The sequence below is a fragment of the Pezoporus flaviventris genome, unplaced genomic scaffold, assembly GCF_033815535.1.
Source record: "Pezoporus flaviventris isolate CSIRO_AGI_PZ_B2104156 unplaced genomic scaffold, CSIRO_AGI_Pfla_v1 ptg000016l, whole genome shotgun sequence".
In the NCBI taxonomy this organism is placed as follows: domain Eukaryota; kingdom Metazoa; phylum Chordata; class Aves; order Psittaciformes; family Psittacidae; genus Pezoporus; species Pezoporus flaviventris.
The window spans coordinates 1,125,491-1,140,089 of record NW_026892564.1 but is presented as its reverse complement, the minus strand read 5'-3'; the positions used below and the strand labels follow the sequence as shown (position 1 = coordinate 1,140,089).

General features: G+C 41.0%; 1 long non-coding RNA gene across 1 annotated transcript; it reads left to right on the top strand.

Moving 5' to 3' along the window:
- The first annotated feature begins 3,220 nt into the window (after positions 1–3,220).
- LOC133269879 (uncharacterized) lies at positions 3,221–14,589 on the top strand. Its single transcript, XR_009743583.1, has 2 exons — positions 3,221–3,346; positions 14,258–14,589. It is a non-coding gene; the product is annotated as an uncharacterized LOC133269879 (long non-coding RNA).
- Positions 14,590–14,599: the final 10 nt, after the last annotated feature.

Genomic DNA, 14,599 nt, shown 5'->3' with positions numbered 1-14,599 from the left:
AGCTGTGAACAGCAGCACTGTTTTTATTTTTCCTTGAAAGACCACAGTATATCCTTGCTGAAATGTAAAATTCTGTTGTAGCTTAGTTTTGGCCTCTCTTGGGAACCTCAAGACAAGACAAATATGACTACTATGTCCATACAAGGCACAGCAAACACATGCAGCTGAGAAGCTGGAAGCTTTTCTTCCTGACCTTGGGGAGGAAACAGCAAGCTCCTTTGTGCTGGTTTTCAGTTTTCACAGTGGGTTGTTCACATCACAAAGTCCTCCTGTGGGAATCCCATTCCAGGTGGCTCCAGAGAGGGGAGAGGAAGGAGTTACCAGCATCATCGTTAAGGTTGCTGATGGAAGAGCTTGTGACATCAGGTCCAGCTGCCTCCTTAGCATAAGGCAGGAGGAACAGCAGTCTCAGAAAGAAAGACTGTCTGTTCTCTTCCTCTCCTCAGCAGCAGGACTAAGCTTCAGAACACGTAATGAGATATTACTGCTTCAGGCTCCCTGGTATGTGCCTAAAATGCTACTAAAGAAACGCTGACTTGCAGAAATGAGATTTGCCTTTGGTTTCCACTCACAAAACCTGCAGTTGTTCCCATCTCTTCTGTGAGTAAGGGGCATGGATTAATCTAGTTCTGTTTCCTCTTATTGGTAATAACATTGCTACTCCAAGAGAGTGCAAATGTTAAAGTAAGGTGCTGTCATGGACAGAAAGGAGTGACCTCTCTCAGGGAGCACCTTCCTATCTTAAGACCTGGAATTGGACTTTACTTTTGTTGGTGACTGGTGCTGAGACAAGCATCAGTGTGATGTGACTGTGCTGCCCCAGTCAGCAAGCAAAAAACAAGCAAGCAAAATTATTGTACTGAAGGGAGCTTTTTCCCATTGTACAAGTACAGGTACGCCACCAGCAAATTGCAGCTACTGGATGAATTGCTGATACTAAAGATGCTCTGACACCGTGTCCAGAAGTCCAGCTTGCAGGCTGTTACATTCTGCAGGATGGGGCTGGATAGAGGTGACCTGGAAGAGGTCATTCACCAGCATGACAAGTGCACTTGACTCTGCACCATGATCTGGCTGATAGAAATCCAGCAATGGGCAAGATGTGCTGGAGCCTCTGTTTTGCTACTGACAGACCTCTTGATGGCAAAGCCGTTTCACAGGCAACTGTAAACTTTTCTGAACGAAAGGGTATTTAATGCTCTCATTCTGTCTAAGTCCTTTTATCTGTGCAAATTGTGATTCTATTTTATTTTTTTCCAATGGAAAGAGATAAAATCTAATCAGAAATGGCCTATGGCTATCTTTGTTATCTTGCTGGAATAAAATTTAGACCTCCAGAAGGTAACAGCCAATAAATATCATTACCTCTTTCATGGGAGTAAAGTACTCAGAAGCAAGAGGAAGAAATATGCAGACTAAACCAAAGCTGATGACTGAAAGAAAAGAAATACTAAAAAGACGGAGCATACCAATGTTCAGATGAATTGGCTCATTTATCAGAACCAAGGGTTCTCTGATATGAAAATGTCAGATTGAAAGGTTTGTAAATCACTATTTAAAGGGGCTCTTCTGTTCTGTGATGAACAGAATGTTGAGTAAACACCACCTTGTGTCAAAAACCAAAATATACAGTCACTTGGAGAGTTGTATAATTTCTGTGTATCAGCATCATAAGATCGATAAAAAGAAGAGATATAGGAGTGCAGGTGAATAGAAAACACAGCAGAATGACCTAGATGTGTTACAAAAAGTCAGACAAACCAACAATGCTGCTGAGAAGTGGTCAGACCAACAGTTAGGGGGACAGAACTGCTTTCCCATTTGAGATGAAGATCCAGTCACAGAGCTAATGGATGCTAACATGACTGCTACCCTCACCAAATTAACTTGGTGACTCAGGAAAAGTTTCCGTTACCGTCAGCTGGCTCACCTGCCAAGAGGCTACACCGCTACAGACACTCACACACACAATTATAATGTGGAACAGAAAAAAAAGCTTGTTGAATTTGACACTTTGTCGGGGCAGTTGCTCTGCTACTGTAAGGACATGAATTTCTTGCATGCTAGGTTATTATTTTAATGTTCTGCAGGAGGTGAATTATTCAGGATTAGGAAACATAAACTACTGAGCAATTTTGCAGGTCTGAGTGCCTCTTCATAGTTATAATGTCCTAATTGTTCTTTAAAATCTACTGTAGGGAGGGTCACTGAATGCTGTGTCTAATCTAAAATGGCCCATATGAATGTTTCCTGTAGCTTGAAAACAAAATAAGGAGGAAAAAAAAACAATAAACCCCAAAACCCAAGAGGACAAAGAGAAAACCAGGAGCTATTTGGTTTGATTGTATTGTTAATGAACCTTTAAATTGCTACTTTTGACAATCACTTCATGAGGAAAAAGTAAAATGGGGAAATGAGAGAGATTCTCTCATGCCTATTTCTAATATATCTTACTGTCTCAAAATACTGAGGATTCAAACACCTGTTCTGCAGGACAGATATCCTATAAAATACAAATGATGACGTCTTTGTAGCAGAGGAGGTTAAGCCAGAGCCTATTTAAGGTCAATAAAAAACTCCTGGTGCTTTCAATGGGCTTTGTTTGGGTCAGGAGCAAAGTAAGTGATGGGCATCTACGGGGTCTTTGCTCCCTGCCTACCTCTACCACAGGAGTCCCAAATGCCCCCCACCAACTAATTTATGGCTTATGCCTCAGTTTCCCTACTTCTCTGAGTCTTCTGAAGTGCCTACCCAAAGGCATAATCAGGCTTAATGGCTCATAATGTGATTGAAAAAATCTTAGAAAGTGCTATAGGACTGCAAGGTATTCCTGGTACCCAGCAAATATTTTCTTTTATGGCTGGTTAAACACTTAATGTTTAAGATATGGGGGGGGGTGGGGGGTGGTGAACACAAGTGTTAATAGCAGGTTCCTGTAGATTAGGTTTTCTGCTGTGGGTCTACTTTGAACTTCGTTCCCATGTTTATTTAGCTGTGTGTATGTGTGCGCATGGCCCTGCATGCAGCAAAAGGCCAGGAGGCCCCAGCCCCTCCCTGAGGAAGCTCGGACAGAGGATCTGTGCAAATGTGCTTCCTCTTCCTTTCACTCCCCAGCCCTAAGGTCAAAGGATCTGGAAAATCCTCCTCCACCCTGTGACTTGATCTGACGATTGTAAGAGAACCTCGGTTCCCCCCGCGCCTTCCGCTCCCCACCCTTCCCTCTTGCAGCCCAGTAACCCTTTAAAGCCTTCTCCAGATTGATGCCTGTCAATCCTGTCCTCTGAGGATGGACACGGCGGTGCTGGTGCTTGTGTTTTTACAAGCTGAGCAGCCCTGGGTTTCCCAGGTGGTAGGCTTTCTGTGACCCTCACGGGCCAAGGCAACATGTGAAAACACTGCCTCAAAGATTTTTCAGGAGCATTGCTTCCTGCTCCCAGCCAGACAAGAGTCAAGACTGGAAAACGCATCAATTATTAACTCAGTTGAAAAGAGTTAACTGCTTTTTATTTATTTCCTTTTTTTTTTTTTTTTTTTTTCATTCTTAATCTCAGTTGTTTGGACTCAGGTCAGCCAAGTCAGGAATTCCTGCCTTTAGCTTCCAGCTCAGCTGCGGTGTAAGGGGCCCCCATGGCTGCTGGCGGCACCGTGGCTGGTGCTGGTGGCCAGCACAGGCAGGACCACTGGGGCTGTGAGGAGGCTGGATCAGGGGTGCTGATTTGGATGGAGCTCTCCCACTGGGGTGCTTTCCCACAGTTGCTGGTACTACCCTGAAACAACCACTTTGAGGACTCTTAGAAAAGCCCTCGGGGACCTCCAGGTGGAAATCACAGGGAAAGGGACAGTTGGCCAGAGGAGTGTCTCCATGCCCACAGCGTGTGTCCAAGATGGATGCCAGGCAAAACCATGAGCAGCCTCTGCACCTTTTTACCACCTGCATCTCTGTCCACTGCCTCTCTGCTGCAGTGCAAAGGGGGTGGCAGCTGCATTTCAGCTCAGGGAATCACAGAATCATAGAATAGTTAGGGTTGGAAAGGACCTTAAGATCATCAAGTTCCACCCCCCCTGCCATGGGCAGGGACACCTCACACTAAACCATGTCACCCAAGGCTCTGTGCAGCCTGGCCTTGAACACCGTCAGAGATGGAGCATTTACCACTTCTTTGGGCAACCCATTCCAGTGCCTCACCGCCCTCACAGTAAAGAATTTCTGCCTTATATCTAATCTAAACTTCCCCTGTTTATGTTTGAATCCATTACCCTTTGTCTTAGCACTACAGTCCCTGGTGAAGACAAGGTGAAAGCCCTTTTGCCCCATGCTATGCAGCCACAGCGTGGCCCACCCCACCTTGGAGGAATCATGCATTAGCCTTCTTTGGGCTGGAGATGTCTGAGGGAAACCCACTTCCCCCTGCCAAATCAACTGTAATTTGAGTTGTTCTCATATGCTTGCTGGCTCCTGAGCCTTTTAGTCACATTGGGATCTAGAAAGTGACTTTTTCCTTTCAATGAAAAGCACAATTTCCACAAAGAAGAGCTGAGGTGCTGGGACAGACACCCCAGCCAACAGTAGACAGTACAAGCATGGACACAAAACACGTCCCAGCCCAGAGGCCTGCACTGTGGTTCAAGATGGTGACTGCCCCCCTCAAACTGTGGCCGTAGGCTCGCTGAGGAGAGTGAGGCTGATTCACAGCCCAGCATGCCCATTCCTGCCACCCAAAGCTCTGAGTACCATGGGGCTTTTGGACTGCAAATACCCCAGTGCTTGTCCTTGGCTGCCATTTTCAATGTAATTCCAGTAAAATAGGGTGCCCAGCTTCCTGGTGGAGGGAAACACACAGGAGCCCCACTCACACCGCAGCCTGCAGGGCCTCTCCTCCTTCCCCCTGTCCTCTGGAGATGTGGCCTCACATCCCTTCTCACAGCTGCCTGTCTGCAGGAAGAGACCTCGCAGCAGCAACATGATCACTGGCTACTGGTTCAGGTCACAGATTCACTCCTGTCACCTGGATAGCCAGGGCAGCTCTGCCTGCCCTTGAAGCAGCCGGGATTGCAGGAGGGATGCTGGAGACAGGATGGCATGGTGTGCCTCCAATGACAGCCTTTGTGCCTTCTTGGCTCCTTTCAGTGAGCAGAGGACCATACCCCTCTAGGATGGGACAAAGAAGGTGGCAGTGTCCCACTCGTGGGTGGACAGTTGACCCAGCATTTCCCAGTGACGCTAAATGCTCTTCCAGACTGAAAGTACACCCTCAAACCTGATTATTTCATATTAATCTAAATGATTTTTAATCTAAATGATTTTTAAGGAATCGTTTATTAACATTTGTTGCTTTTGTACTAAAATTTCTGGTGTTGTGTGTAGACTTGGCCTCCTTAAAAGGAGCAGAAGGTACTCCCCAAAGACCAAATGCAATGTGCACCTCCATTTCTCCACTCAGTCTAGACAGAGCAAACATTTTAGGTTCTATCAGTGTTTGTGGTCTGCAATTAGAGCAGCTGAGACAGATACAGGTTAGTCTAGTTCTTCTGTAGATTGATTTATTACGGACAGGCAGGCCAGGGGCTGCACACTACAGCAATACATCTGACACACAGAATAAGTGTTTTCTAATATTAGCATTGACCCAGGCAAAGTACACAGAGATGCCTGCATAATTATGCCTCTTTGAAAGGCCTTTCAGTAAACATATATACATATAAAGTGTCTCTCAGTTACAGAACTCAGTGTTTAGGGCCTTACTCCACTCCATTTACACTAAGGTGCTATTACTCTTCTGTGGAAGTGAAACTATACAGCGATTCAGCCCGGGGAAAACCACAGGTGTTTGTGTCCTGCAACAAACATTTCTGGGTGCTACACTAGCGTTTGTAGAGGTAAGCACAAAATGAGTTACCATGGGGCCACAAACCTAGCTATAAATATATGCACAAATTTCATGTTTCCTGAAGCAGGAACTGCTATTTATTGTGTACAGCACCTGACAGACACAATGTAGTCTTGACCTGGTTAGGGTTCCTGTGCTGTTCGGCAGTGAAGTGGTACATAAAATAGCAATCATGTTATTTTCTCCTTCTGCTCAGTGTTATTCCTAGGGTATTTTTGTTTAGAGGGTCTAATTAGCTAACTTGCTACTGAATGAAGAGGCTTTAGGAGAAGGCATGGTTTTGCCATTTTGTGAATCCTATCTACTTCAAAACAGGGCATGGGTTTCTTGAAATTCTGTGAGAAACAAACCCGTGTTTTCTACAATAGTAATGAATTCTGCGCAGTGCAAAAGGTCATGTAAAAAGCATCAGGAGGACAGGATGCTGGGACAAAACACCGAGCAGATTGACTCCCTAAATTAACTTTTTTTTCTCCCTTTTTTTTTACTTTCCCTGGGACTTTGTGGAATAACAGCATCTTGTGCTAGACAAAGGAAACAAAAGAGCATTAAGCACAGGTATGCTGCAAACACAGTAGGCAAAATACTGGGACATTTCTAAAGAAACCAAAGAACCTAATGGTGAATGAAGATTTAAGTGGAAACATACAATTCACCTTATCAGCAGCTTTACATTTTATTCATTGTCAAATGTATTGGGAAGATATTAAGTGGGCAATTATATGTAAAAGCTGTCAAATATGGTCAACAAGAATGAAGTCACATGAGAAGCTTGTATGCGTCTACCCACGCAAGTATGAAGTAAGGTTATTATAGCTGCCTATATATTTCCGTATTCTGAAGAGACTGGATTAAATTCTTCTCTGCCACAATTTCATCACAATCTTCAGACATTTATTAAGCTCATGTTTGCCTGGAGTAAGTGCCTGAAAATTGAAGCTCCAATAACACTTCAATCCATGTATGAAAGATGTATGAAAGTTTGATTTAATAAATATAAGGGTAACAAATTCAAATGTCTGAGATGCTTGGAGAAAGTTTTAATTAAAGACAGGTTTAACTCACTGCAGCAGATAATTATTTGCACCAGGTGCTTGACTCACTAAGAAAAATCTATGGCAAGGCATAAGATGTCATGACATAGACTTTGAAAACCTTACTTTGAAAACCTGAGTTTATGAGAAAGGCCTATATGCAATTTGTTGCTTTGCTTTACTAGCTGGGCACTTCTGCCTCTGCACTCAGCTGCCCCAGGCCAGAAGGAGCACTGGGACAGCTGGCAGTGAGACTTCCTCCCCAGGTCCTTGTCCGCTCAGTGGTGGGAGTAACTTACCTTACTGTCTAGCTGTACCTTCTGGCCAATGCAAGCGAGGCTCAGAGCCATTCCTTGCCTTTCCTTATCGTTCCACACACCAAGGAGATGTGTAAAGCAACCCTGATACCCCTGTCCATTCTTCTCTGTTAACCTCCTACTCCACAGGACTATTTCTAATTTCTTGCCTTGCTGTCACACTTGCTGTGCACACCCATTCATCCTCAGGTTCCTGTGGGATAAAAGGAGGATTAAGTTACCTGATTTCTATTTCAGGCAAGAGTTTCAGAGCCCTTCCCTCTCCCGAGTCCCCAGAATCCTGCAGGGCTCTCCAAGGATAAGCCTTTTCAGAAGAGTGGAAGCAGAGAAGACTCCCATAGCAACAGCCCTCCTTCCTTCTATCTTTTTGTACCTCTTTGCATGAACCCTCTGGATTTTCATCTGCAGAATGGCAAAAGATAAGCTTTGTCCCTTTCCTTTACAACAGGCATTGGAAGGTTACCAAGAGGGCTGGGAGGCGTAAAAAGAATAAACACAAAGGAAAAAGAGAGAGAGCTGCAAGATAGAGAAATATATATAAAAGGAAGAAAATGATGAAATGATTAAGAGTGAAGAAGAAGGTCCAGAAAGGAATCATGATCTTAAGTATCTGTGTATCTGAGGCTTCTACTTCCATGCTAATGTGCACTTCCTAGACTGACATAATTGTTCAGGAGCATTTAGTGCATAGAAACACTAATTCCAACCAGAACCCGTTGAAAGGATCACAGAACCCTCACCTTTTATGAAATGTGCTGAAATAGCTATATCCAAACTGTGGTTCCAGGGAACAAGGAGAAAAAGTCAGAACAGCGCGGTGGACTAGAACATGCTTCCACATTCTGCTTGGGATTGCTCCCCAAATACCTCCTACTGGGATAATTTAAAACTTTAAAGATCTATGACCAGTACATGCAAATCATGCCCTCCTTTGCTTTTTCTTTATCATCTTCCTCCCAACCTTCCTCTTAGCTCCTTGGGTCAAAAGGGCATAACTTCCTGTCTGCCTCCTAAAACCATAGTCTTATTTATTTTGAAACAAGAATGAGCTGAAAATGGATTTTATTTTTCAGATAGCTGAACATGAATTTGAATTAAACAGGAACAGAATTTGAGTGCTTTCATTAAAAAAAAAAGAAGGCAAGCAAAGTGCAGTATTCCCTCAGAATACTTGCAAAAAAGAAACAGATGTGAAGGAAATCAAAACGTGAATATAAAATAAAATCCAGACCTGTAAAACTTTTTTTTTTTTTTTTTTGGCAAAGGAAGCCAGATTTATTGATATGTGCTCAAAATATGAAAACAACATATCTTAAAAAGTGAAAAATAAGGTGAAAATACAGCATCATAGGCATGAAAAAATCAATAAAAAGAACAAAGTGATCAAGGATTTGCAGAAGCCATTTTTCACTGACATGACTTGAAGAGAGCAAACAAAATAATCCTAACTAGCCAAAGGAAATCTCTGCATCATATGTGAAAAAAAAACTAGAGGTGACTTCGAAAGATGACCTTTTATCTTCATCAAGAATTCGCTTGCTGAATTCTGGCCCTAACGAGGCTGTAGTATTATCTGCAGCTGATCATCATGCTGCTTAAAAGGTTGTTTGTTTCTTTTTTATGAATCAGAGAATAAGGCTACTTTGAAGTTTCCAGATATTAACATCACATACACCCTACCACAGTGTGTGGGTTGTTTCCAAGCTGAAAGGTTTAGAAAATTGTACAACTGATCTGCTAAACATAAGATTCATCCCAATGAGATCTGTAAGTCAATCAATTTAACAAGTATAACATAAACTGTTTTTTTTCTCACTATTTTAAGGAATAACAAAATAAAAGCCACACCTGAAAACCCACACAGAAAAAAAGTGGGGTTAGAAGCTTCATCCTTATCTGTTGAACACTTAGCACACACAGCTACAGTTCTTATTCCCACTAGCAAATTAATCTTTATTCTCAGTGAACTTTGATGTTCAAAATACAGGCTCCCTCAAAAAATACCAAGTATGTATCTGACTACAACCAGGGGTTTGGTTGTTACCCATTTTTCTTCTTCAGAATTTTAAGACATGTAAAATGTTACACACACAGGTACGGATTCTAATTCTTCAATGAATTTGGCGCATCAGTACAGGGTCTTTCTGAAGCTTCTTAGGCAATGATGACAGGTCAAAGCAGCCATTTCTAAGCTTTTCCAGGTCCTACCTAACAGACCAATAATTCTCTGCATCCTCTAATGTTGGACCCAGTAGTGTACTGTATTCTCATACAGCAACACAATAAGTACAGAACAACCCTGTGCATAAGCATTAATGTTAGAGAACACACAATTTCTGTTGGGTGTATAAGCTCACAAACAGCTACATTTGAGGGTATAACTGCTGATTTGGGATATTAATGTGTATATGGTGTAAGCTGTTAGATATAGCAGAACACAGTTCAAATCCTCTCCTCTCCTCTCCTCTCCTCTCCTCTCCTCTCCTCTCCTCTCCTCTCCTCTCCTCTCCTCCCTTTCTCTTGAATGAATGTGCTCTTTGCTCTACAGCTCTTCAGTGTAGAACTTGTTCATGCTGCATACAAAAAAAACCAGAAATAACAGACTTAAATTATTTTTGCATCCTTTCCATCTTTGATATTTTCTCTTCTATACTCTGGAAGAATCCCATTCTTAGGTCACAAACAGCTGACTCTTTGTCATCTCCAGACAGTGTGAGTCTTGCTTGAAGTCACTCAAATAGCATATACCTGTTACAGTGACAGGATGATTCATATCTTACCAGCAGAGATTGCCCTACCCTTTCTAAGCAATTTAATTGAAAAGTTTAGCAGGTAATGCCAGAAGCCTGAACTTTGACACCTGAGTTTCCACTCCCTCCTCATGTAAGTACAAAAACATATTTTCCAGGCAAATGACCCCCCTTTTTCTCCGGACCTGAGAAAGGTGACAATTCAGTAATTTGCAGATCACTGAAAGATAATGTTCTCTTAAAGATATAAAATATTCTCCTAGTTCAGCAAAGATCTTGGAACAGTTAAGTAAGTTCTCCATTCCTGAAGCAAAGAACCATTATCAATAACTGGCTCATCACTTCACTTCCCGTCACCCTTGCCATGGCACCCATAACGTCTCAGTTCCCTCTTTCACCCTACACAACAGTTACGCAGAACTTTAAAGAAAAGTGATGAAACAACATGCATCTTGGGAAAAAGGCACAAACTTTGTTTTGATAGAGCTCCATGGAAATTAAGCTGTTTTTTGAGCAGAACAACTTCTTAAAAAGGACTGAAATGCTACAATTCCAGATTTCCTGTTTGCCTAGAGGTCTCTAAGCTGGCAGACCTACCTTAAAAGAAGCTGGCAAAGCCGCAGTGAGGCAAGTCAGAGGTGATTCATGCTGGGAGAAAGACAGGCATCATAAAAGTTGCTGTTTCTTCTACTATACCACACATCCTCGAGGGCATCTGTTTCTAGATTATTAAATTAATCTTTAGCCTGTGATTCATTTTTGTTTCTTCACAAACTCCCTTGACAGCTGTTCTGCTCAACTGAGGAAAGCATTAGTCCCCAAAGGAACGTTTTTGCATGTGGGAGAGAAATGGAAGCGGGGACTGTGGAACCTGGAAAGGCAGATGCAGCCCTGTTCTAAATACAGCTTACTGCCATGTTTTAGTGATGTGGCTCTTGAGTGCATGGAAGTCTTGCAGACCATGATAACTGGGGAAGTACAGGGAAGAGAAAGGAAACCCTTTCAGCACCATGGTAAATGCCCAACTTGGTACCTCCCACAGGAGACACAAGTCATGATCTGGCTTCACTGTTTTCAGAATTACACAAAGCCGTGCTTTTACATCAATCAAATCCTCACAGAAACACTCATATAGATTTTTTTTTTTTTTAATCAAATTATGGAACAGTTTTTCTGGGATGAAGAAATAATTGTTTGGAGTTGCTTGCAATGAGGTTTAAGTGAACAAAGACATCTGAAAGTGAAGGCTCTGAAAGAGTTGCTAAACATTTAAGAAGTTGTTCTTTACCTTCAGTAAAAAGTCTTCCACTAGAGCATCCCCTGTTCACTGGCAGGAAGGTTGGAACTAGATGATCTTTAATGTCTCTTCCAACCAAACCATTCTATGATTCTATGAAAAATGCACTAATGTAAGCATTAAACGAAACCAACCACCTTCATGTCTCATATCTCTATTTTAACTAATGCTGGTTTGGGTACATAAAGGTTTCTGCTTCTCCTAGAGGAAAGTTTACAGTCCTAAAGGAGAGTTTACAGCCTTATGCATACATGTAATTGGGGAAACTAGTTCAGAAAGCCACTGGTTCAAAACTGTCTGGCCATGCAATGAGAGAACCCTCTAGAGACTGAAGCAAGCTCTTCACCAAGATACTTGTTTATATTTTTTTCCTCTATAAAACTCAGCTAAGACTGTCTAATCTAATATAGCTGATCAGAAATGTAACTGATAAATTAGGCTAAAGTATACATTTCTTTTGTTTTCATTGAGTTTTCACCTTGGTTTTAATAAATGTTGTTCTTGTTAAGATCACTAGCACACTCAATTTTACAATGATGCTCTCAAGGAGACTCCTGTAAGCTATGGGGGAAGATATTTTAAAAGTTTGCACTGCTTTTGAGGTTAATTCAGAGATCAGAACACAGTTATCTATACCTTCTGAAATGTGGTTTCATGAGGCTCTGATAGATAAACCAAGATTATCAAGAGAACCAGGACCAAAGAAGAAAGATATAATCACACAGAAGCAAGTTGAAGACTATTATCTGTAACTGGTGTAACACTGACCTGCAAGACAGTCCAATCTTTCCTAGTAGCATCCTGTGTGTGTTGGACAAAAAGAGAAGAGTTTATATCTCTGTGGAGCTGTGGAAAACAATTTGTTCCAGAAAGGAAGAGATAATAAAGTCTGGCTTCATAATGGTTTTACATATTTTGGCTATGTTTTTTGGTGCCTGATAAAAGCAAACTCCAGTTGACTCTAATCGCATAATTAAGGCATTTATCATCATGTGGACTCACTTGTGTCCATGGCTTGTGGAGCTCAATTACCCTTCCTCCTGATGTAGCACTAACATTCCAAGAGCTGATTTTCCCAGAATTTTCATAGAACCTACAATAATGTTGGTTGGACTTTTGAGAGTATTTCTGTCAATTTGGCTGAAATGGGAAAGCTGGGTTACCTGCTATCAGGGAGAACTGGCAGACACCACACAAACACATCAAAGTGTGTAAGTACGTCTACAGTCGCACAGATATAGGTTCTCTCACCTCCACTCACATAGTGTGGGATGACAAGACTCATTTCTGTAAAAAATGGGCTAAAGATTTTTCTGCCTCTTTGAAATTGGGAAGCCAATATTTATTTCTGAAACATCAACAAGTGTCTGAAATGGTCCATAATTAACCCAGTAAAAGTTCAGAGGAACACCAATGGTTTGACTACAGTTCTGTTAATTTAGACATGAGAGAGCCTGGTCAGAACTGGAATTGGAGTCAAATCCATTGCCACAAAAGCAAAATTCTCTAACACAATCATAAATGTTTATTACATGCAAAAGTGTATTTACCACTGCTAACTGTGATCTTGGAATTTGCCTAAAAAAGTGCACTCTCATCTCAATTTTCAGCATCATTGTAGCAGCTTTAAACACAGGGGATTTTCTTAGGGACCATTCTTTGTCTTGTGTTAGCCTTGTGCTAAGTTACTTATTATTAAAGAAATAATTTTTATAGAATTAAAGTCAGGCAAGAACATTACAATATAAATAGGTATGATAAAATGAAAGTTAAATTGACATATAATTCTTAATAAGTTTAGTAATCAGCAAAGGCACAAATTTTAAATAATGAATTTTGCTGGCTACATCCTTATTTTGTTCTTTATATTATTTATTTCCTACAAGTCAGAACATTTCCCCTTATTCTGTTTGTCTGTTATATTTAGCACAAGAAGAAAGATATACAAGCCAATAAAATACATACCTTGTCAGAAAAGGTGAGGGGAAAATAAAAGGCTGACAACTCTAAGAAACTTTTAACTCAGCAGATCTCACTCTCACAGAGGGAGGAGTTTTGTTCTGTAAATGTATATTTTAAATCATCTACTTTGTATTATTTGGTAGGTATTTCAACAAATTGTCTGAAACGTGCATATTTTTACGTCTCTGCATTTTTGCATTATTTCAATTTCACATCCCTGTGGATAACTTATTATTTGACATACAGAGACCTCATTTGAAATGAATAATCAGTTTGTTTTCTGACCTCCCTGTCTACCAGACTACAGAATAATGCTCTTCCATTTTGACCACCATCATGCCTTATTGCTATTGCTGAGGAAGAACTGTTAAATGTTCTGAATGAGAAACATACATATATACGTTTGTATTTAGATGTGTGTAGGCTTCCAACATACAGAGTTAAGTACAATGGTAAAAGCTCACACTGACTTCTCAGGAGAACGGTCCATTAACATTAACTAAGCTTTTAAAGACCTGTTCCTTTATTTTATTGTAAGTATTGGCTTTTAGAATGAATTAAAGCTGAACTCAGATCAAAGGCCCTTACCGATTTCCTTATTTATTACTGGGAGTTAAGAAATTCCCTTACAATTCCCACAAGGATGCAGACAGAGTCTGGACAGACAGACAAGTGAAAAGTGGGAGCTAATGAATATTGCTCTAGTGTCAGACAGGTAAAGCACTCCCCTTTTCCTGTTAATTCAGTCGAAACAATGAAGAGAAAAACCCAACCCACTCTTGTCTTGTTTGGCTTAGACATGAACCCTTGATAAGACTCTGGAAAACAAGAAACTTTATGGTAGATTTTAGCTACCTTTGGCTGAGAAACTTGTATATCATAAAAATGTAAAAATGGTGTACTCCTGCAACCAATGTAGCCAGCTTGATGTGTTGTAGATAACAGAAAATTACTGAGATAAAGAATAATATTTTAAATTGAATATTACATGCTTTTCATTTCTCTACAGAAAGGATATCCCAGCAGGAAGGAGAAAGGTGGAGCACAATCCCTGTAGCATTTCTTGTTCTGCATTGTACAAAACTTTGTAGGGACACAGGAAGAGGATACGGAAGTTTCTACAGGAAAACGGAGATAAGTTCAAACGTAAATAACATCCAAAAAATTTACCATCAGCTTATAACATTTCCTTTTAAAAAGTTTAAAGACACTTATGTTACAGCATAGTTCGCTACACATTATTATGTGTACGTAGTTTTGCAACTTCTCTAGCAATAGTATCTCAAAGCCATTTTTAACATGAATTATGCAAGCTATATTATATGGAGCAATGTAAGAAATAATCTATTTG